The 21,608-nt window shown below is 46.2% G+C and overlaps 1 protein-coding gene and 1 long non-coding RNA gene across 3 annotated transcripts in view; one reads left to right on the top strand and one right to left on the bottom strand.

The window, feature by feature from the left end:
* The window catches only part of Wasf2 (WASP family member 2), a 64,920-nt gene extending 58,020 nt beyond the window's left edge, over positions 1 to 6,900 (bottom strand). The window contains exon 1 of one of the 2 annotated variants that reach the window (XM_020178921.2): positions 6,728 to 6,900. The gene's annotated coding sequence lies outside the window, so the exon portion shown is untranslated. Of the gene's footprint in view, positions 1 to 6,600 lie in introns of both variants that reach the window. The other variant, XM_020178929.2, reaches the window with a different exon arrangement.
* A 421-nt stretch (positions 6,901 to 7,321) lies between these two features.
* On the top strand, positions 7,322 to 20,494 carry LOC141424998 (uncharacterized). Its single transcript, XR_012450012.1, has 3 exons — positions 7,322 to 7,451; positions 11,740 to 11,833; positions 15,920 to 20,494. It is a non-coding gene; the product is annotated as an uncharacterized lncRNA (long non-coding RNA).
* The last annotated feature ends 1,114 nt before the right edge of the window (positions 20,495 to 21,608 follow it).

Here is a 21,608-nt window from a genome sequence, read left to right as displayed (position 1 = left end):
CCATCAAAAAAAAAGAAAGAAAAGAATTACCATAAGCAAAGTTTAACAGCTTCACCCACCAATCTCAAACTATTTAGTTTTTAATTATTCATTTTTTTAGACAGGATCTTACTATATAGCCTAGTCTGGACTTGAACGCCCTCTGTTATTCCAGGCTGGAACTCAATCCACCTACCTCTACTTCCCCAGTGCTACAATTGCACACATGCACCACCACACCCAGCTTCAAACTATTTATTTTTATTAGTATGGAAATCATGATGAAAAGCAATTTTTTCTGTGACACTTCTATATCTGAACATTATTTCATCTGCAAGCATTCAACAATCCTGTTTCTATTCTTCTTTTTTTCTAATTCAATTCTGTTTGGTTTCTAAGTTAAGAAGTGTGTTTCATTTGCATAAATGGTAACTATTCTGAGATACTATTCATAACTATACATTTGAATTCTCTAGAGTACCATTCATAACTTCAAATGCAGCAGAGCAGGAAAAGAAAAAAAAAAAAAAAAAAAAAAAACACATTCATTCAACTTCGAAGACCTCAATGGTGACTAAGACACGAATGACTATGTTCTACTGTAGAAGGCTGGCCAAAAGACAGTGAAGTTCCCAAATGTCACTACTGCTTCATCATTAATTTATGAATGCCCAAAGGAACCAAGGACCACTTCCTTGACCAATCTACCCATCAAAAAATATTAAGCAGCTGAGCACTAGTGGCTCACACCCATAATCCTAGCTGTTTGGGAGGCAGAGATCAGGACAATCACAGTTTAAGGCTAGCCCGGGCCTATCTTGAAACCCTATCTTGAAAATACCGAACACAGCTGGGTGCCAGTGGCTCATGCCTGTAATCCCAGCTACTACAGATCTACTACAGAGATCAGAAGACTCGAGGTTCAAAGCCAGCCTGAGACCCTATCACAAATAAAGGACTGGCCACCTTGAGCAAGTGGCTTAAGCAGTAGGAGCACCTGCCTAGCAAGCATGAGGCCTTGAGGGGGGAAAAAAAAAAGCCCAACACAAAAAAGGGCTGGCAGAGGAGCTCCAGTGATAGAGTGCCTGCCTTGGTGTTCAAGCCTCAGTACAATATATATGTTTGTATGTACGTATATGTATATGTTATGTGTGTGTGTGTGTGTGTGTGTGTGTGGAGAGAGCATGCGCGCTTAGAAAAGCATACCCATTAACTAAACATGTTTATTTTAGAGTTATAAAGTATCAATAGAAAAAAATGTATCCTGGCTATAAAGCTCAAAAATTAGCAAAGAAAATCCTAACAAGTTCTCTAAAAAAGCAATGCCCAGGCTGGAGGCAAGACTCAAGTGGTACAGAGCCTGCCTAGCAAGTGCAAGGCCAAATTCAAACCCCAGTACCATCAAAACAACAATAAAAAATAAATTAAAAAAGCAATGCTGGTAATCTTTAGATGTTAAACTTCTCAGCTATGCTCTGAGAAAGTATTTCATGTATAGTAGTAATACTCTTGTAGTTCTTCATCTAATCTTAGTCAGTGATAGAAATTAAATCTGGATAGATCTGCATAAATAATTCAGCTATCTGTACTGCTCTAACTTATTTAGGATAAAATTTGAACAATAAAAATTGCAGTTACTTTAAAGTTGTCATTTCCTGATTTCCCTTATTTTCCTTTCTTGTCCAAAGTCAGAGTCAGGAGACTATAAAACTAGAAAGAAGGAACAAAAGAGAACACACATCCAGGAACACCTACACTCACTTCCCTGTACTACACCATCATATCTACTCCTGTTAATACAGTGGTTCCTTCTTTCTTTTCTCCCTCCTTCCTCCCTCCCTTCCTGTTTTTTGGGGTGCTGGGAATGGAACCCAGGGCCTTGTGTATGCTACCCCTGAGCTATATCACCAGACCTTTTTTATCTTTTCCATCCATCTCTTTCTGAATTTTTTCATTTTTACTTCTTTTTTGGCAATTCTGGAGTTTGAACTCAGGATTCAAGCTTACTAGGTGGTTAGTCTACCACTTGAGCCATACCCCCCCAAATCCTTTTTTTGCTCTAGCTATTTTCCCAATAGGCTTTTTTTTTTTTTTTGGCCTGGGACCAGCCGCAGACCACAATCCTCCCACCTAGCTGGGATCACATGTGTGTATCATTATGCATGGCTCATTGAGATGTGACTAGTCTCAAACTGTGATCCTCCTTGATCTCTACCTCCTGAGTAGCTGGAATTACAGCTGTAAGCCAAGATACCTGGCCTTCTACCTTTTTTTTTTTTGAACCCAGGACAGCATGGCCACTCCGTCACCAGACTCCCTCTGCCTCCCCCAGTCACCATGCTGCAGCCACCATCCACCAACCCCCAAACTTCATGGACTCACCTCTTTTATAAACAGTAATTTATAGGTTCTTTGCTCATCCTCTTTTACAAAGGAATTAAGAGACTAGTACCTTTTTCTGTTTGATTGAAAGATTAATCATGTGAGGATCAGTAGATTTGTTTCCAGAAGTGTACAGCTTATTTTTTTTTCTTCAGTGTAGTTTTTAGTATGAGGTGGGATTTGTCAAAATTTTCTTTATTTTCAATTTATGAAGCTTCCATAATTTGCACATCTTACTAAAAACTTTACTAAAATATTTTATTAAATATTTATTAAAACAAATTACTTTAACCATATGCTGTATAAGAAACTTGTGAATTTGGGTGGTTTATTTAAATTGTCAGGGGCCTCTATGAACAATTTTTTTTTTTTAAAGAAAATCAGGCTATAAAGAAGTCCAAGACAGTAAAGCATTTTATTATTTAGTTTAAAAAAAAAAATCAGGCTACTCTTAGCTTTGCTGGGATGCCTCTACTGTAGCATTAGGATGACTGGTATTGTTGGAGGATAGAGGATGAAGAATTATTTCTCCTCTTTAGAAGAAGCTCCATTGGGAGAGGCTTAAGTGGTAGAACACCTACACACACACACACACAAAGAATATAGAAGAAACTTCATGACAGTGAAGATTTGAAGAATTCTGCCCTTTAAGAAACTAGATTTCCACCTGCTTTGAGGGCTTCAATTCACCTTCCTCTTTAAGCTCATTCAATAGTTCCTGAGAACAGTACCTTTGATTGTCTGGGAGATAGAGGGAGTGAGCCACCCGAGTTCGACTTACTTTTTTTTTAAGTGGTTCTAGGAATTGAACCCAGGGCCTCAAGCATGCTAAGCAAGAGCTGAACCACTTGACCCATGGCACTTGTATTGCTTTTAAAATTGGGCTCACTACTTTTGTCCATGCTGGCCTCAAACTCATGATCTTCCAGTCTCTGTCTCCAGAGTAGTTGGGATTATAGACATGCATCACTAAATCTGACTTTTTTTTTTTTGATACAAGATCTCTATTATGTAGGCCAGTCTTGAACTCTGGATCCTCCTGGCTCAGCCTCCCAAATGCTGAGATATAGGAAGGTGCCACTATGCCCAGTTTCTTCTGCTTCAGTTTTATGGACTCTCTTCCATTTTATGGTCAGACCACAAATTTAAACAGCATTCTGGTTGTCACCTACTAGATACCAATAGCACCCTGTCCTCTGATGTCACATCTACAAATGTCTCCAGACATTGTCACGTGTACTCTGTGGAAGAAAGGAAGGAAGGAAGGTAGGTAGGGAGAATGTATTTTAATATCTCAAAGACCACTGAGAGTATTAAAAGATAAATTTTGAGCCAGGTATGATAGCTCACACCTGTAATCCTAGCTACTCAGGAAGCAGAGATCAGAGAATCACAGTCCAAGGCCAGACAGGACAAGAAGTTCAAGAGACTCCATCTCAAATCAATAAAAGCTGGGTGCAGTGGGGCACACCTGCCACCTCAGCTCCAACTATGAAGGAAACATAAATAAAAGGATTTATGTCTGCCTGGGCATAAATTTGAAACCCTATTTGAAAATATCTACAGTTATGACAAGCACAAGGTCCTGAGTTCAAACTCCATGGCTGCCAAAAAAAAAAAAAAAGATCTGGCCCAAGAACTTTTTCCTTTTTTCTTTGGCCCCAAGAATTTTAAATAAGGTATGGTGGACTAGTATACTGAGACTAAATAATCTTCTTATACATCTTCCTATCTTTGAGGAATAAAGCTAATACCGAGAATTAATGTAGACCTCCACATACAATAAATTCATTGTCATAATAACTGTCATACATACACAATGGGGGGGGGACATTAAAAAGGCTTTTTTTTTTTGTCAGGTGTTGGTGGCTCACACCTGAATTCTAGCTACTTGGGAGGCTAAGATCTGGAGGATCCAGGCTGTAGGCCAGCCGAGGCAAATAGTTCAAGAGACCTCCCCCACACACACATACATACACCTGGTATAGAGGTCTGGCTCAAGCAGCAGAGCATTTGCTTTGCAAATGTGAAGCCCTTAGTTCAAAAAGAGAATTTTTTTGCCAGAACTGGGGTTTGAAATCAGAACCGCTCACTTTTTTGGCTCTTCCACTTCAGCCATATCCGCAGCAGACTTAATGTCAAAAAACAATGGGCATAATGGTGCACACCTGTAATCCCAGTACTCAGGAGGCTGAGGCAGGAGGATCACAAGTCCCAGACCAACCTGAACTACACAGCAAAATCCAGTCTCAAAAGTAAAAAATAAGAGTAAAATATAATTTTTTTTTTTTTTGGCACTACTGGTATTTGTACTCAGGGCCTCACTCTTGCTAGACAGGCGTGCTACACTTGAGCCACTCCACCAACCCTTAAATCTAAATAAATAAATGTCAAAAACCAATTACACCATTATATTTCTCAAAGGATGGCAATATTTGTAGTCTCCGATATATTGAGGAATTGAAAAGTCAATTCCTCTTAAGTTGATATCCACTGATTTAAAACACAGTTAAAATGTAGCCAGGCTGAATTAGTAACTATGTTGAGAAAATGAATCATGGATGATAAATAATTTACTCAGTAAAATGTTGACTTTTTAAAAAAATTACCTAAAAGGGTTTAAAATTAAAAATTATTTCATTCTAGACATTTTCTAAACATTCAACAATTGCAACTGACTTTCTATGACAGCAGAGTCTCAAACATGGACAGAGATAGGGACAGTTCTTAAAAGACCTCTGAACAGGAAGAGGAGTTTCACAGTTCTTTCCTTCCTTCCTCCTTTAGTTGCTGCTTTTCTGGTTTTAGAATTTCAAACAAAGAAAATACATACTGGCTCCACTGCTAAGAAACGCCCTCCTTCTCAGCAACTTCCTCTTCCAATTTTCTTCCTTACCATTGACATATGAGAACAATACCCACGGCTGGACCATTTTAATTAAACCAAAGCACTGAGGTTTGGAAAACATCAAGGGCTGCAATTTATGGTACCCAACTACCTCCTACCCCAAGTCCACAGTCTTTACTCATTGAAAAATCAGATAATAGAGCACAAAGAAAGAAATAATAATCTTAATCAGAGGGAGGCTATTGAACCTCTCACCCCAAGGAATTCAAGGAAATCTGAACTAACAAGTGGAAATTTCTCCCATCCTAACCAAAAGTGACCTTCAAAGACTAGGCTGGCACCACCCTGCACCAAAAGTCATGTCTGTACACTGAGAGCTGTGGAAATTTCTACTACTGGACACTTAACCAGAAATAAAACTGAGTTCTCTTAGGTTCTGACACACTTCAAACTGACTTTTACAACTTAGAAATGGTCTTTTCCCCCTCACAGAGTGAAGAAAGGGGATGAACTCATAATCATTCAGAGATCAAGAACCAGTCAGTCTCCATGCCAGAAGTCTAAATGAAATATAAGGGGGCAGACCCCTCCCTCCATTTGTAACAAAGCAAACTTCCCTACTCTTAAGTGGGCAGTGACTTATTCCTGCCCAGTGAAACACCTTCACAGAGGTAATCTCTGCACCTTACTGTGTGGCCCTGGGCACGTTACTTAACACCTCTGGAACGTATTTCCTTCCGTGTAAATTCTCAAGGGTAGCTGTAAAAATAACAAGAACATATATTCCTGACCAAGAAACATAGTAGAAGAACCATGAATAGTCCTTCTCTTCTTCCTCCTGACTTCCGATCATAGCCCCGAGAGGCTCCAAGGATTCCTCCCTCATCTCTGAACCTATGAACAACTGAATACAACTTCCCCAACCTCCATCCCATCATGATCTGGGCAGCACCCCCGCCTTCGGGAAGGAGCCCCCTTCAAGTCGACTCTCCTCACTCTGCAGACCATCCTGAGCACGCGCACGCGCGCACGCACAGGGCCCTACCCGGGGCTCCCCAACTCAGCAGGCCTGGGGCCTCCAAGTGCACCCCAATTACTTCATGGCCCAGAGATGGAAGCTGAGGATCAGCATAGGGAACAACTTGCCCAAGACGCTGAGAAAACACCTGGGACCCAACTCATGTACTTCTGCCGACAGTCTTCGTTTTACACCCGGGAAACTGAGGTCCGAAGACGGAAGTGACTGGCCCAAGACCACACGGCTGCTTGGTGGCAATCAGCCCGGGACTCTTAGCCTTGCAGGCGGCTCCAAGTCTCCGAGGGGGACCCCGGGTTAAACCCACCCTCAGGGGTGGAGTGGACTAAGACGCCCACGCGCGCTGGCCTCTCACCCGCGTCTGCGAGTCCGCACCGGAGGCGCAGGATCTCTTCCCTCTGGACCCTGAGCGGCTCGAAGGGGCGGCCCACCCGGGCCCCGCGCCTCACAGGTGGGCCCGCCCAAGAGGACTTGTTGCTCACCTGACCTCGCGCAGTCGCCCTCAGCGACAAGGAAGGGCTGGCGGCTGCCCGGTCTCCGAACGGGATCGGCTCCCGCCGACCGCCTCGCGGGCTGCCACACAGCCAGACCCCCCCCCCCACCCCCCTCAACGCGCTACGCCCCCAGCCGCGCTCGCCGGGCCCGTGTCCGCCATTACATGATTCCCCGCCCCGGGACGCAGCCACACCCCGCCAAGGCCTCTGATTGGCTCTTTGCCCCACCCGCCCAGGGCTTCTGGCCCTACCATTGGTCTGAATGGAATGCCAGTTAAATAACTACGCAAAAGACGTACTCAAGAGCACTGTCCCGGGAACTCCACCCGAGCGACTTCCGCAATCGGAGTAAACAGCAGGGGGCAAACTAAGTGAAGTGGGGGTGGAAATTAAGGTAAATCAACTACTAAATTCAGAGTAGGAACGTTCTATCGAAGAAAGTGTAAAAACTCTTCCAAAGTGTGTTGAAAGACAAATTCTTCTTATTTAAGCTCAAAGGGCCGGTATTTTTCGTGAAAGGAAGGAGCCAAACCTATGAACTTTCTGTAGACACCCCTCCAATTGCAAATAGTTTTGTCTTTTCAGTCCTAGTCTCGGCAGGGCAGAAAGTCCAGTGGGGAGAGTGAGTCATAGGCTGCAACCCACCCCTAAAGGAACTGTCCTCGGCAAAGCACTGTTCCTGGGACTGGGAGTTCTGAGAGGACGCTGTCAGGTGAGCTGGACCCTAGTTCGACTACCAACTCACTCTGCGTCCTCAGGCAACTCCCTGAACTTATCTGAGTCCGTTTGTCCTGCAAAATAGGCGCAGTGCGTATCTGCCTCCCATCCTGGGTGGTTATTGAGGACTCAAGCCTGAATGTACTTGATTATAAAAGGCTGCAGCTGGGTAACAATGTTACCGACAGATTCACAATCTAGCGAAGATAGCTCATTTAGTTCTCTAGAGCAACTCTGTAAGGCAGGTATTGTCCTCATCTTGCAGAAGAGAAAACTGAGTTTCCATGACATTGCATAATTTCCCTCAAGGTCACCCAGAAAATTGGAAACAACACTGGGACTCAAACCTGTATTATTTGCCTAGCAAGCACGAGGCCCTGGAAGGTCAATCCACAGTATCGCCAAAAACCAAAAAATGCTCAAATCTGTATCCATTAGCTTCTATTCCTGTATTTCTCTCTTAGGCATGGGATAAAGATTTCCCTCACCACCAATCCCCTGAACAGGCTAGGGATGGTCCTAAGGGTGCCAGGCCAGCCCCTGCCCTCTTCTGGTTATTATAGACTTTGGCACAAACCACCTCCCAAGCTATTGTTAATCACCAACATTCCTGTGGAAAAGTGAGACCCGGGTTGTGTCAGGTTGTTTCTGGGATCCTGGGAGTCAGGAGGTAAGTAAGGGATAACAGATGAGCCAGCAACCTGGCAGAATCCTAAATGAGTGCCCCACTGTGGACCCTCAGCAGGGAGGCCTCACTCCACGACTGAATTTCAGGTCTGTCCACTCTCAGAACAGGGCTGTGTTCATTCCTGGATTGTTTTTCCCAGAAGGGCTGCCTTAGCTGTACTTCCTCCTGGTCCTTTTCCCTCTCTGGAAAGCAAGGAGGCCAAGAAAGGAGGGAGGAAGGAACAGCCTAAGACTTCCAAAGGTCAGAGACCTTCACATGTGTGGTGCCAGCAAAGCCCCAGTGACCACTGGGTTAGTGTCTGCTAGGCTTGATGAGACATGTGGTCTGACCAGCTATGGCTGTTTAAATCTTGGCTGTGGCTGTTGGGCGATGAGAGGCAGCTATGCAGAAGGCAGTGACTTTGAGGTCACACCGACCTGAGATTGAATCCTAGCTGCACCCCTCTCTCCGGTCCTCACCTACTTCCTCTCTAAAATGGAGATAGATGACAGGCAGTTGTGAGGATTCAATGAGTTACTTGTGAAATGAATGAGTCATGTGTGTGCAGTGCCTGGTAGCTATTTCTTCATTCATGATTCATCCATTCAATAAGAAATTATTAAGCACCTACGATGTACAAAGTAGTCTGCCAGTGGCACAGCTACCATGGTGAGCCAGACAGACTCAGACCCTCATGAAGCTTAGACTCTGGCAAGGGAGAAAGTGATCAGACAAATCAAAATGAAAGAAACAAGAAGGCAAAGGGCAATGTGTTGATGGGAGTGAAAGTCAGGAGCTAGGTAGGGTCAAAGGAGGCTCTCTGAGCAGGTGATAGATATCTGGAGAGAGCTGATGAATAGGGGGTTATCCAAAAGAATGGATGTGGAAGGCATACAGGCCAAGGGGGAGGGATGGTGGCAATGGGGAGGGAGACCAGAGCACCCAGGACCTGAGGACCATTGTATAGTGTCATGGTTATTGCTGAATGAATGAGGGTGTTACAGGGAAGGGCAACTGGCTTCAAGAGTGGGACTGTTAGCTGGGTGCCGGTGGCCCTCGCCTATAATCCTAGGTACTCAAGAAGCAGAGATTAGGAGGATTGCAGTTTGAAGCCAGCCTGAGCAAAATAGTTCTCGAGACCCTATCTTCAAAAAACCCATCACAAAAAAGGTCTGGTGGAGTGGCTTAAGGTGAGGGCATTGACTTCAAGCCCCAGTACCAAAAAAAAAAAAAAAAAAAGTAGGCCCTGAGTTCAAATATCAGTACTGCAAAAAGAAAAGGAAAAAAGAGTGCGGCTGCTCTCCAAGGGTGTCTGCATTTTTCTAAGTCCCTGAAAGATTGAAGGCTTGAGGTTGACCCTATTAGGTTTAATCTTGACTCTACCACCTCACCTGGGATAGAGTGACCTGGCTGTGCCTCAGCTACCCTTTTGAGGACCATGGGTAATGATAGGGTCATAAGGTGAAGGTGAGTATTTAATAGGGAAATGTGGTAGTGTCTGGCACATAGATGGCTCTATATATGCAGTGCTTAGTCTTCCCAGCATGGATGGAGATGGACCTGAGGCAGCAGATCCAGCAGATGGTTTGGGATGGAACTGATACAGGCATCTATGTCTTGGGCAAGTTGTTACCTGACTGTAAATGTCATAGGAGACTTTGAAGCCAGATAAGCCTGACTTCAAATCACTTTTCCACGTCCTAGCTGTGTGACTTTGGGTAAGGCAGTTCACCTCTCGAAGCCTCAATTTCTTTACCCATAAGATAGGGATCATGGGCTGATAAGAGTGGCTCAAATGGTAGAGCACCTGCCTTGCAAACCTGAGGCCCTGAGTTCAAACCCCAGTACCACCAAAAAAAAAAAAAATAGGGATCATAACTGATTATAGTGATTCACACCTATAATCCCAGAACTGGGGTAGAATGATCTTGAGTTCCAGGCTAGCCTGGACTACATAGGGAGACACTGTCTCAAAAAAACCAAAAACAGGGTTGGAGGTGTGCTTAAGAGTGCTTCCCTCATAAGCACAAAGGCCTGAGTTCAAACCCTAGTACTGCCAAAAAAAAAAAAATATATATATATATATATATATATATATATATATACACACATATATATACATATATACATATATACACATATACATGTATACATATATATACACACGTATAAATATACATATATATGTATATGGAACATAATTGTTTCTGTAAAGATTAAATGAGATAAATGCAAAACACTTAGCACAGTGATTGGTACATGGTAAGTAGCTGTTGAATGTTAACTATAATAATAATAACCATTATTATTGATGTCAGCAGATTCTACCTACACTAGAAATTAAGACTCTGGGGCTTTGTTTGCAGGTTGTCTGACAACAGGAATCCTATCCTCATTTTGCAAATGAGGTCAAAGAAGCACAGAGCAGCTAAGTTAAGTGACTGACCCAAGGACACCCAGCTAAGAAGGACTAGCTAGAATTCAAGCTTGAGAGCTCTGGTGGGGCAACCCCTCCTTCCTCTTCCCTAAAATTATTCAATGCCTGGAGTAAGTTCCCAGGTTGCAGAGGCCAAGCCTGTTCCTTTCCTGCCACTTCTAAAAAGTAACTTCTGCCTGTTCCTGAGAAAAGCAGGAAACAGACCCTCTTCCTCTGCAGGGAGAAGCAAAAAGACATTTTTAGAGTAACCAGGACTGGGTCTGAATTCCAACTTTCCCTCTTCATGACTATAATCATGGCCAAGTCACACCCAGCCTCTGAACCTCTGTCCTTATCTATGAAATAGGGATGATAAACCTCCACCCACAAGGCTGTCATAAGGAACACAAGCAATAAAGCCTGCACAAACTCTAAAGTGCAGTCCTCACAGGAGTCACTGTCATCATTGCTAAGAGGATGGCAGGCCCTTTGGGAAAGCACTCTGTCAGTCTGGCAGGCAAGAATGGTGGGACCTGGCTGGGCACTGGTGGTCATACCTGTAATCCTAGCTACTCATGAGGCAGAGATCAGGAGGATCAAGATTCAAAGCCAGCCTGGGCAAAATACTTCACGAGACCCTATCTCAAAAAATCCCATCACAAAAAAAAGAGCTGGTGGAGTGGTTCAAGATTTAGGCCCTCAGTTAAAACCCTGGCACAGCAGAAAGAAAAGAAAAAAAAAAAGAAAGAACCTATAATTCTAGCTACTTGAGAGGCTGAGATTAGGAGGATCCAGATTTGAGGCCAGCCTGAGCAAACAGTTCAAGTGATCCCCCACCTCCAAAATGACCAGAGCAAAATGGACTGGACATATGGCTCAAGTGGTAGTGTGCCTGCTTTCCAAAGCCCTGAGTTCAATTCCACCAAAAAAAAAAAAAAAAAATGCCACCTGTGGAAACATCCCTGGGTTCAAGTCCTAGATATGTCTCTTTTTATACACTGTCTGGAGCATGGCATGGTGGTGAACATCTGTAATCCCAGCACTTTGGAGGCTGAGGCTGGTGGATCAGGAGTTCAAGGCCAGTCATGAGTACATAGTAAGATCCTGCCCCCCCCAGAAAAAAAAAAAAAACCCATGCCATCTGACCTTGGACAAGTTATGTAATCTGACTGAGCCTCAGTTTTCTCGTCAACAAAATAGAGTGAATAATGTGCATCCTGTGAAGCTAGAGAGAAAATGGAACTTGAGAATGCATGAAAAGCTATGAGCCAGCACCTGGCACAGGACTGGCGAGGTAAGAAACAAAGCAGAGGACCAAGCAGAATCATCACTGTCTGCATCCCCCACTGCTATCTGAGCGGAGTGGGAGGAGAGCACTGTGCTCAGAGCCCAGAATGGTCTCTGGGTCACTCCCCTCCTCTGCCTCCTCGGCTCTTGGTCCACAGCTTTCTCTCTCTCTCTCTCTCTCTCTCTCACTGTCTCTGTGTGTGTGTCTCTCCTTTTTTCTTTCTCTCCTCCTCCCCCCACCCTTGTCAAACAAGTTCTTCTCCACTGAGCAATCCCAGGGGGCCCTGAACCTCGGTTCCAGCCCAGCTCGCAGGCTTTCCCCACCTCTACATCCTTAATCCGCAGCCTTTGCGTTTGCCATTCCTTCCACCTGGAATGTGCTCTCCTCCCGGAGCGCCTTTGATGGGGAAGGGGGGTGCTGGAGGGGAAAGGATCTGGAATGGTGCTCCCCACCTCCTCACCCCCTCCCCTGCATCCTCCTGCTGCATGCCTGACCTCCCCCTCCCAGTGAGGGGGATGAGGCAGCATTGGGAGGGGGAAAGAGGGGGGCTGGGGAAGGGCCCTCTGTGGGGTTTTTCACCTGCTTAGAAGAGGCAGACAGAAATGAAAGCTCTGGAAAAAAGCCTGCTGCTCTGCTTCTGAGGCCCTGGCTCGGTGAAGCCTCCCTGCCTTCCCACCATGCCACCTCCTCCCTCTCCGCCTGCAGGCAGGTGCCACAGCCAAGGAACATGGGTGGGCGGCAGGGCCAGAGAGACCTAGGTTCAAATCTCTTTCCTGCCACTTACCCAGCAAGTGACCTCAGCAAGCTGCTCAGCCTGCTTTATGTCTCATGGCTTTGGAAAAGGGGATAACAATTCCTGCCTCTTGGTCTGCTGTGAGGACTGAGTGAGATGGCACCAAAGTACTCAGCAATAAAGATAACAGTAGTAGTAGCCCATGTCAGGCCCACGTGGGCTGGCTCCATTCTCCGCACCTTGCATATAATAGCCTGTTCACCTCCAGGTGAGGTGGAGACTATTGTATTTTACAGATGAGGAGACTGAGTCCCAGAGGGAGCATGACTTCCCCAACCTCACATGGTAAGGGGTGAGCTTCATCTGCACTTTTAGTCAGCACTTGGTCGCCTTGATGATGAAGTGATGTAGATGTGAGTTTTTTGTTTTGTTTTGTTTTTGTGGGACTGGGGTTTGTACTCAGGAGACAGATCAGGAGGATCACAGTTAGAGGCCAGCCCAGGCAAATAGTTCACAAGACCCTATCTCAAAATTACACAACGTAAAAACAGGCTGGTGGAGTGGGTGAAGTGCTAGAGCACCTGCTTAACAAGTGTGAGACCCTGAGTTCAAACTCCAGCACCACCAACAAAAAGAAATTGTATTAAGAGAGAGACACTATGCTGGGCATGGTGGTACATGCCTGTAATCCCAGCACATAGGAGACTGAGGCAAGACCCTAACTCCAAAAAACATGGACTGGGAATGTAACTCAGCCCTATGTTCCATCCCCCGTACCACAAAAAAAAAAAAAAAAAAAAAGGAGTGCTTACCTCAGCAGGGAGACTGAGGCAGATTAATAGGTGAGAATCTGAAGGGTGAGTAGGAGTTCCTCATAAGCATGCTGGGCAATTTTTTTTTTTTTTTTTTTTTTTTTGGCAGAGTGCTGGGGATGGATTCCAGGGCCTTGGGCTTGCTAGGCAAGTGCTTTACCACTGAGCTCCACCCCCAGCCTCAGGGGTATGAAGTGGATAGGGGGACTATGATTTGAGGTGTAGACCCAGCAAAGGGGATTGAATGAATAAAAGGCTGGTGATTCACATGCCTGGGGTCAGTTCCGTATTAGGTCCTGCACTGGGCACTGCAGGTGTAGAAATAGAAAAATAACTGGCCCCTCAGAGAGCTTACAAACCTAGAGTGGAGAGATGGCAAACAAGATGTTATTAAAGAAAAGTCCAGAGGGATTTTGGAAACACCAAAAAGAATCCTAAACCCCAAAAGAACCTAAATCCTAAAATCACTGAAAGCTTCCTGGAGGAGGAGGTGATATGTAGATTGAGTCTTAAAGATCAGAACCAGATTATGTGGCCTGCTGCCACACTGACCCATATGTAAATTGATCATAGAAACAGAACTAACGTAAAGCAAGAGTAAGGTACTCCAGTAGAGTCTGATTTTTCCCCATGAAGAAGGTTTCAAAAGTGATCAAATGTCAAATTATTTGAAAAAGAAAGGTGCTAGTGTCCTGCTTTGCTGGTGCTCCAAAGGCATGCTTGTTCTGTTCCTGGTGTAGTTTAAAGGGGGGCCTGGCAGGAAAAGGTTGTCAGCCAGATGAGAGGTGGAAGGCGTGGCAGGCCAAGGCCCAGAGGCAGAGAAAAGATGGCTCACTAGGGTAAAGGAAATCCTCTGATGAGGGTGGGTGAGTGAGGGCTGGACAAGATTCTGTGGGTGCTGGGAACCATAGAAGGTTTTTGTTTTGTTTTGTTTTGTTTGAGACAGGGTCTCACTTTGTAGCCCAAGCAGCCCTCAAACCTACAGTCCTCCTGCTTCAGCCTCTATAGTGCTAGGATTATAGGTTTGTACCACCACACCTTGACACAGGTTTTTAACAGAGAACAGAGATGTGTCCTTTGCAAGATTGTTCTGATTTTTTTTTGTGGTTCTGGAGTTTGAACTCAAGGCCTCCTAGGCAGGTGCTCTACCACTTGAGCCACTGCACACCAGTCCTTTTTTGTGTTGGGTATTTTCAAGATAGGGTCTCATGAACTATTTGCTGGAGCTGGCTTTAAACCTCGATTCTCCTGATCTCTGCCTCCTGAGTAGTTGGGGTTACAGGTGTGAGCCACCAGCATCCATCCCTGTTCTGAATATTTTGAGAGATTTATATGGTTTGAATTCATTCATTTAAGAAACACATAGGGAGCCAGGTGCCTGTGGCTCACACGTATAATCCTAGCTACTCAGGAGGCAGAGAGAGATGAGGAAGATCACAGTTCGAAGCCAGCCTGGGCAAATAGTTAGACCCTATCTCGAAAAAAACGTTCACAAAAAAGGGCTGGTGGAGTGGCTGAAGGTGTAGGCCCTGATTTCAAGCCCCAGTACCACAAAAAAAAAAAAAGAAAGAAAGAAAGAAACACATAGGGAGCTGGGTATGGTAGCAACACCTATGATCCAAGTATTCAGGAAGCTGAGGCAAGAGGATGGTGAGTTCCAAGCCAGCCTGGGCTACATAGTGAGACCCTGTTTCAAAAAACAAAACAAGCCAGGCACTGGTGACTCATGCCTGTAGTCCTAGTTACTTAGGAGGCAGAGAGCAGAAGGATCACAGTTCGAAGCCAGCCTAGGCAAACAGTTCACAATACCCTATTTTAAAAACTCCCATCACAAAAGGGTGGTAGAGTGACTCAAGGTGTAGACCCTAAGTTCAGACCCCAGTACTACAAAGAAAAAAAGAAATAAACACAGCAACAGATAGTACTGTACCTACTATCGGCAGGCACTGACCCAGGTGCAGACTACAAGAGATAAGGGATATTCAGCCACTGGGTGCCTCCCCTCCCAAAGGGTCTCAATGGGTAAAGACCTAGAGTGTGAAAGTGAATGACTTTCACCAAAAAAGGAAGCCAAGCCCTGTGCAGGGCAATGGAGATGAGGAGATGAGGAGATGGCTCTTGGGGAGCTAGCACTGGAGAGACCAATGATTCATAGGTAGAGGAGAAAAGGAATGAAGGGAGGAAAAGGGAATGGAATAGGGGTGGACCACCCATCCAGGTCCTGTAACCTGCAGGAGGAGGCAATGGATAGGGGGCAAAAGTAGCCAATCCCTGCTGCACCCCTGTTTGCTCAGCCCTGCTGAGCCCTGCAGCTTGTCTCCTCCTGGCTCCAAAAGACAAACCAAACCCTGGAGGAGAAGGAGGCAGTGAGGAGAATGGCAAGAGACAGGCCTAGGCCTCTCCCCCAGCAGGGCCTTCCTCCCAGTGCTTGGAGCCAGCAGGCTGGGGAGCCAGAGGTTACAGGGAAGGATTAAGGAGCTGGTTGCTTTTTTACCCAAACCATGGCTGCATTTTCTCTCTCTCCTCTTTTTTTTTTTTTTTTAAAAGAAAAATGTTCCTGTACACACACCCGGAGGCTTTTTCAGGAGGCGGCTTTTGGAGAACTGGGAAAACAAGCCAAGAAACAAGAGAGAGGAAAAAGACCACGCCTCGCCTGGCAGATTCCTAATGGCCCAGGAGACCTGGGGCTTTACAGGGGGGCTAGTGGGGGCTGGCTCTAGTGGAGGGAAGGGCAGACCGAAGGACAGCCACTTGCTGGCTGGTGACCTTGGGCGGGATACTGCCTGCTTCCCTCTGGTGAGGATGGGGAGGAGGGAGGCAGGGGCAGCACTGGCTGGCCAGGCCAGGTCACAGGAAGGCCCCTTCGAGCCTGAAACGTGATCTCGGGATGTGGGGCCTGCCAACCTGCAGCGACCCTTGGCCAGCAGAGATGAAAGGCTGCCTGTCCCCAGCTTCCGGACCCCCAAGGCCCCAGAGCCTCAAACTTGGAGGGCAGCAAAGCTGCTGCAGCTGGCTGGAGCCAGTTGCTGGGCTCCCCACCCCACTTATGTCATCCCACCCTCCCTTCCCTCTGTTTTGTAGAGGACACTGGGGCCCAGAGAGAACTGGTGACCTGCCTGAGGTCACACAGCAAGTTGGAGGGGCTGAGCCAATATTCACCACAAAGTCTGAACTCTGAATCTGGGCCTTCTTGCCTTTCCCAGAAACTTGGCTGCCTGGGGGCTTACCGTGAAGACTTGGAGAGACCTGGGGCCAGGAAGGACAGTTCAGAGCTATGCCTGTTTGAAGTCATAACTTAATGTTGACTAATGTGGCTTTTTTTTTAAGACCAAGAGAAAATTCCCGGCCACTGCCTAAGCTGGGACTTGCCCTGCTGGCAGGGGAAAGAATGCAGCTCAAGCCACCACAGCTGTTGGTGGCCAGCTGCAGCCTCAGCTCCTGCTGCTCCCGCCCCAGCAGGCACAGGGACAAAGGCCTCTTCTCAGCCTGTCTGTCCAGCCCCCAGAGCCTCCTCCTGACAGATCTGCTAAGTCACTGTTCCCCTCTGGGCCTCAGTGCCCTTTCTATAAGATGGGTGTAGAGTATCTGCCTGACCTACTTCTCAGTGCTGATTTGAAGTTCAAAGAAGTAAACTTTCACCAGGTGCCAGTGGCTCACACCTGTAATCCTAGCTACTCGGGGTGAGACCAGGAGGATTGAGGTTTGAAGCCAGCCCGGGCAAATAGTTTGTGAGACCCTATCTCAGGAAAAAAAAAAAAAAAAAATCACATAAAAAGGCTGATGGAGTGGCTCAAGGTGTAGGTCCTGAGTTCAAACCTTAGTACCACAAAGAAAAAAAAAAGAAGTAATCTTATAACAGTCCAGATCCTCCAGCACAAACTTCCACCCAAGAGTCCACCTATGCGCTGTCCCCTCTGTCTCTGCCTCAGGAGTGAACACCTCCCTCCTCTCTGCTTCCTCTGGCAGCTGAGCAGCCCATCACCTTCACTCATGCTGGGGAGCCTGCCCTCACTTCCAGTCTGCACTGCTTCTTCAGGGTATTTATCACTGTTGCGATTGAATAATTAATTGTGTAATTGGATCTGTCTCCCCACTCAAATGTGAACTCTGTAATAACAACAAATGTAGTGAATGCTCACCTGACACCAGGGCCTCAAAATGTATTATTAGCTTACTTGATCCACTGGATCCCATCTCTTAGGATCCCATCTTACAGATGAGAAAATTGAGAAAATGAATAGCTACATCACTCACCAGGAGTCACAGCAAGTTGGAGGCCAAGCCAGGATCCATGGCAAGTAAGTAGCAGAACCAGGCTTTGAATCCAGACCCAGTATCCCACGAAGGAGGCAGGTTCAGCACATCCTGATGTATCTTCAGTGCTCAACCTACCACCTAGCATACAGTTGGCTCCATCTATGTTGGTGGAATGCATACACAAATGGGTGCTGAATAACATAAATATTGGGAGAATAAAGCATCTTCCAGGTGCCGTGTGTGGGGCTGAGTCACTGAGAGGGGCAGTACCCACTGTTATATATAGCCATATATATATGTATGTAAGTACCCTCAGAATATATGTGTCTGTACTAGCAGTACAAAACAAATACTGGGCTTCCCTCTGGAGTGCACAGGCCACCTGGCACATTACCTTTGACTCCTTTTTCCACTCCATCTGCCAGAACCAACTCATCCCCAGGGTCTGCTTAGGGTATACCTGGAGCACCCCTCTTCCCCACCTCCCCTCTCCCATGTTTCTCTTGGATTTTTGCAGCAACTCCCACACAGGTTTCTCCTTTTTTTTTTTTTTTTTTTTAGGTTCTGGGGCTTGAATTCAGGGCCTACACCTTGAGCTACTCCACCAGCCCTTTTTTGTGAAGGGTTTTTTTAAGATAGGGTCTCATGGAACTATTTCCCCAGGCTGGCTTTGAACTGCAATCCTCTTTGCCTCCTGAGTAGCTAGAATTATAGGCATGAGCCTCTGGTGCCTGGCAAAGGTTTTTGTTTTTTTTTGTGGTACTTGGGTTTGAACTCAGGGTTTGTGCTTACTAGACAGGCACTCTACCACTTGGACCACCCCCTGCCCATTCTGTTTTTCTGCCTTAATTCCTTCAGAGTGGGACTCTGGAAACAGAGCTAAACTGTCATTTTTCTTTACTGCCCTCCCCCATGCACCTCCTCACTGCTCTCTGGATAAATCCCACACTTCTTATCAAGCCTTCCCTCACCTCTTTAGCCTTACCTCCTGCCCCTGTCGTCCTGCCTACACATGGCCTTTACCCAACTACTTGGTGGAGTAGAAAGTAAGAACCAGGAAATAGCCAGAACTAGGTTCAAGTCCTGGTTTTGCCACTTATCAACTGTGGGAGTTTGAAAACAAATCAGTTCCTCTCTCTCAGCCTCAGTTAACATATCTGGAAAATGGACATAATTATACTATTTCACAGAGTCGGTGGGAGGATTAAATGAATACTTTAGGTGCTGAGTACAGTCTTTCCTGACATTCCCACTAGTCACTATAATTCTTTGCCACCAAGAGCACTTCTTTTCTTTCCTTCCTGGCTTAAAGCACCAAGAGCATTTCTTACTGGCAGTCTTCCCTATTCCTTATGGCCCAGCTTGGATAGCCCCTCTAGAAGAAATTCCCCTTGGTATTCACACAGTACTCCCCAAGTGAAATCAGCCTTGCTCTCTAGACTCCACTGCACTTTGCACCTCTAGAAAGCCCTTGGGATGCTGTTGCTGTGTGCTCTCCTTCCCCCACGACCCCGAGAGTTCTGGAGAGCCAAATAACACCTTCTTTACTCCTGCTGGCCTGGCATGTGGCAGGTACTCAATCAGGAGTCACTACTGTCAGTGCCTTTCCTGAGCCTGCAGGAAAGAGACCCCATTGATGAGACAGGAGAACTTTGTAGGGACCAGGTGCCCAAAGCCCACCCCAGTTCTGGTTCAGGGTTTGTTGGTATGTGTGTAGGGAGTGGAGTGGGTGGAGGAAACTCCTGGTCTCTGGCTCTCTCTTCCCAAGGGAGGGAAAGAAGGAAGAGTTGGTAAGGAGGTCCAGGTGCTGGAGCAGGGCCGGGTGGGGCTGGAGCAGGGCCGGGTGGGGCTGGAGCAGGAGCCAGGTGTGGGCAGGAGCTGGCAGACACCAGCTCCTCTAAGACCAGGGCTGGGCCTGGCAGGACAGGGCCTTACCACTCAGTCCCCACCTGCAGTGCCTCACCTCATCCTGGCATCTGGATTAAGTGACTTTTCAAGTTGTAAAACTACATCTTGACTGCAAAGGCGCAGACTCCAAGCCTGGTCCTGTCTCCTAGCTGGGCAGGGAGACAGAGGCGGGCTTCCTTTAATTTTTTTTGGTGTAGATGACACCTTGCAGTCCTGGGCACATCAAAGAAGGTAACAGTAGGTTTTGCAAAGCCTGGTTAAGGTCACATTATCCCTAGCCTTTGCTTTAATTGCTGTCCTGCCACTCTGCTCCTTAAAACCCTTTTCTGACTGCCTAGTACCCTCAGGATAAAGTCTCAACTCTTATTCACCCCACAGAACCCCAGGTGGCCCCTGCTTACCTTAGACTTTTTCTCACTTCACTCTCCCATTTTCACTTCTGGGTTTTTTTTTTTTTTGGCGGCACCAGGGTTTGAACTCAGGGTCTCACACTTGCTAGGCAGGTGCTCTTAACTGCTTGAGCCATTCTGCCAGCCCTTTTAATAATGGGTTTTTTTGAGATAGGGTCTTGGGAACTATTTGCCCAGGGATAGTTTTGAATCACAGTCTTCCTGATCTCTGCCTCCTGAGTAGCTAGATAGATGTAAGCCACCAGCACCTAGCTCCTTCTGGTCTTCTCAAAGTTCTTCCAAAATACCTTATCCCATCTGTCCTCTGGGTCTTCATAATAATGTTTTTTCTGTCTTGAATTCTTTTGTTTCTTTGTTTTTTGGCAGTACTGGGGCTTGAACTCAGGGCCTACACCTTGAGCCATTCCACCAGTCCTTTTTTGTGATGGGTTTTTTTTTCAAGATGGAGTCTTACGAACTATTTGCTCTGGCTGGCTTCAGACCGAAATCTTTCTGATCTCTGCCTCCTAAGTAGCTAGGATTACAGGCATGAGCCAACAGCACCTGGCTCTGTTTATCTCCTGGTAATCTCTTTTTTGCTTATCTCCTGGTAATCTCTTTTATGGTTACTGGGTTTTGTTTTATTTTGTTTTGGCAGTCCTGGGATTTGAACTCAGGGCCTCATGCTTGCTAGGCAGGCACTCTACCACTTGAACCACCCCACCAGCCTTTTTTGTGTTGACTGATTTTGAGATAGGCTGTCTTGAACTATTTACCCAGGCTGGCCTCGAACCTTGATCCTTCTGATCTCTGCCTCCCAAGTAGCTAAGATTGCAGGTGTGAGCCCCCAGCACCTGGTTATGGTTACTGTTGATGTCTAAGAAATCTTTGCTGATCTCAAGGTCATGAAGATACTTCCATATGTTCTGTTTTGTTCTGTTTTCCTGGTGCTGGGGCCCTGCACGTGCTAAACAAGTGCTCTACCACTGAAATACATTCCCACACTTCCAGCCTTTGATTTTCTGAGGCAGGGTCTTGCTATGTAGCCTGAGTTAGCCTCAAACTCATGATCCTCCTGGATGTACTTCCAGAGTGCTGGGATTGCAGGCGTGTGCCACCACGCCAGGCTCCCATATGTTTTTTCCTAGAAGCTTCATACTGTTCGCTTTCCCACTTAGGTGTGTGAATTAAGGTCTGCGCAGAGTGAAAGAGGGGATGCTAACCACTCCCTCATTCCCATTCTTCTCTCCTGCTTCTGCTTCCACCTTACGTCCTGTGCTAACCCTCCCTTGACTGCTAGATCAGCCCTCCCATTCCACAGCCCCGCCGCCGCCCTACTTAGCACAATTATAGTTAGCCAATTGGTTGTGTAATCGTTGTTTTGTTTGTTTGTTTACGTTTTGTGTTACTGAGGAATGAACCCAGGGCCTTGTATATGCTAAGCAAGCATTGTACCACTTGAGCTATGCCCCGAAATACTCTTGGGTGTTTGTTTGTTTTTATAGTTAGTTACTTTATTTTTGGGACAGGGTCTTGCTTGCTATCTTTGCCTGGGCTGGCCTTGAACTTATCACCACCTACAATCCTCCTACCTTTGCATACCAAATACCTGCAATTACAAACAGGTACCACCACACCTGACTTGCTTGTTTTGGCTCTGGTTTTTTGGGGGTTTTCTTGGC

The sequence above is a fragment of the Castor canadensis genome, chromosome 7, assembly GCF_047511655.1.
Source record: "Castor canadensis chromosome 7, mCasCan1.hap1v2, whole genome shotgun sequence".
In the NCBI taxonomy this organism is placed as follows: domain Eukaryota; kingdom Metazoa; phylum Chordata; class Mammalia; order Rodentia; family Castoridae; genus Castor; species Castor canadensis.
Note: the sequence above shows the minus strand (reverse complement) of the source record. Positions and strands in the feature narration are given on the sequence as shown.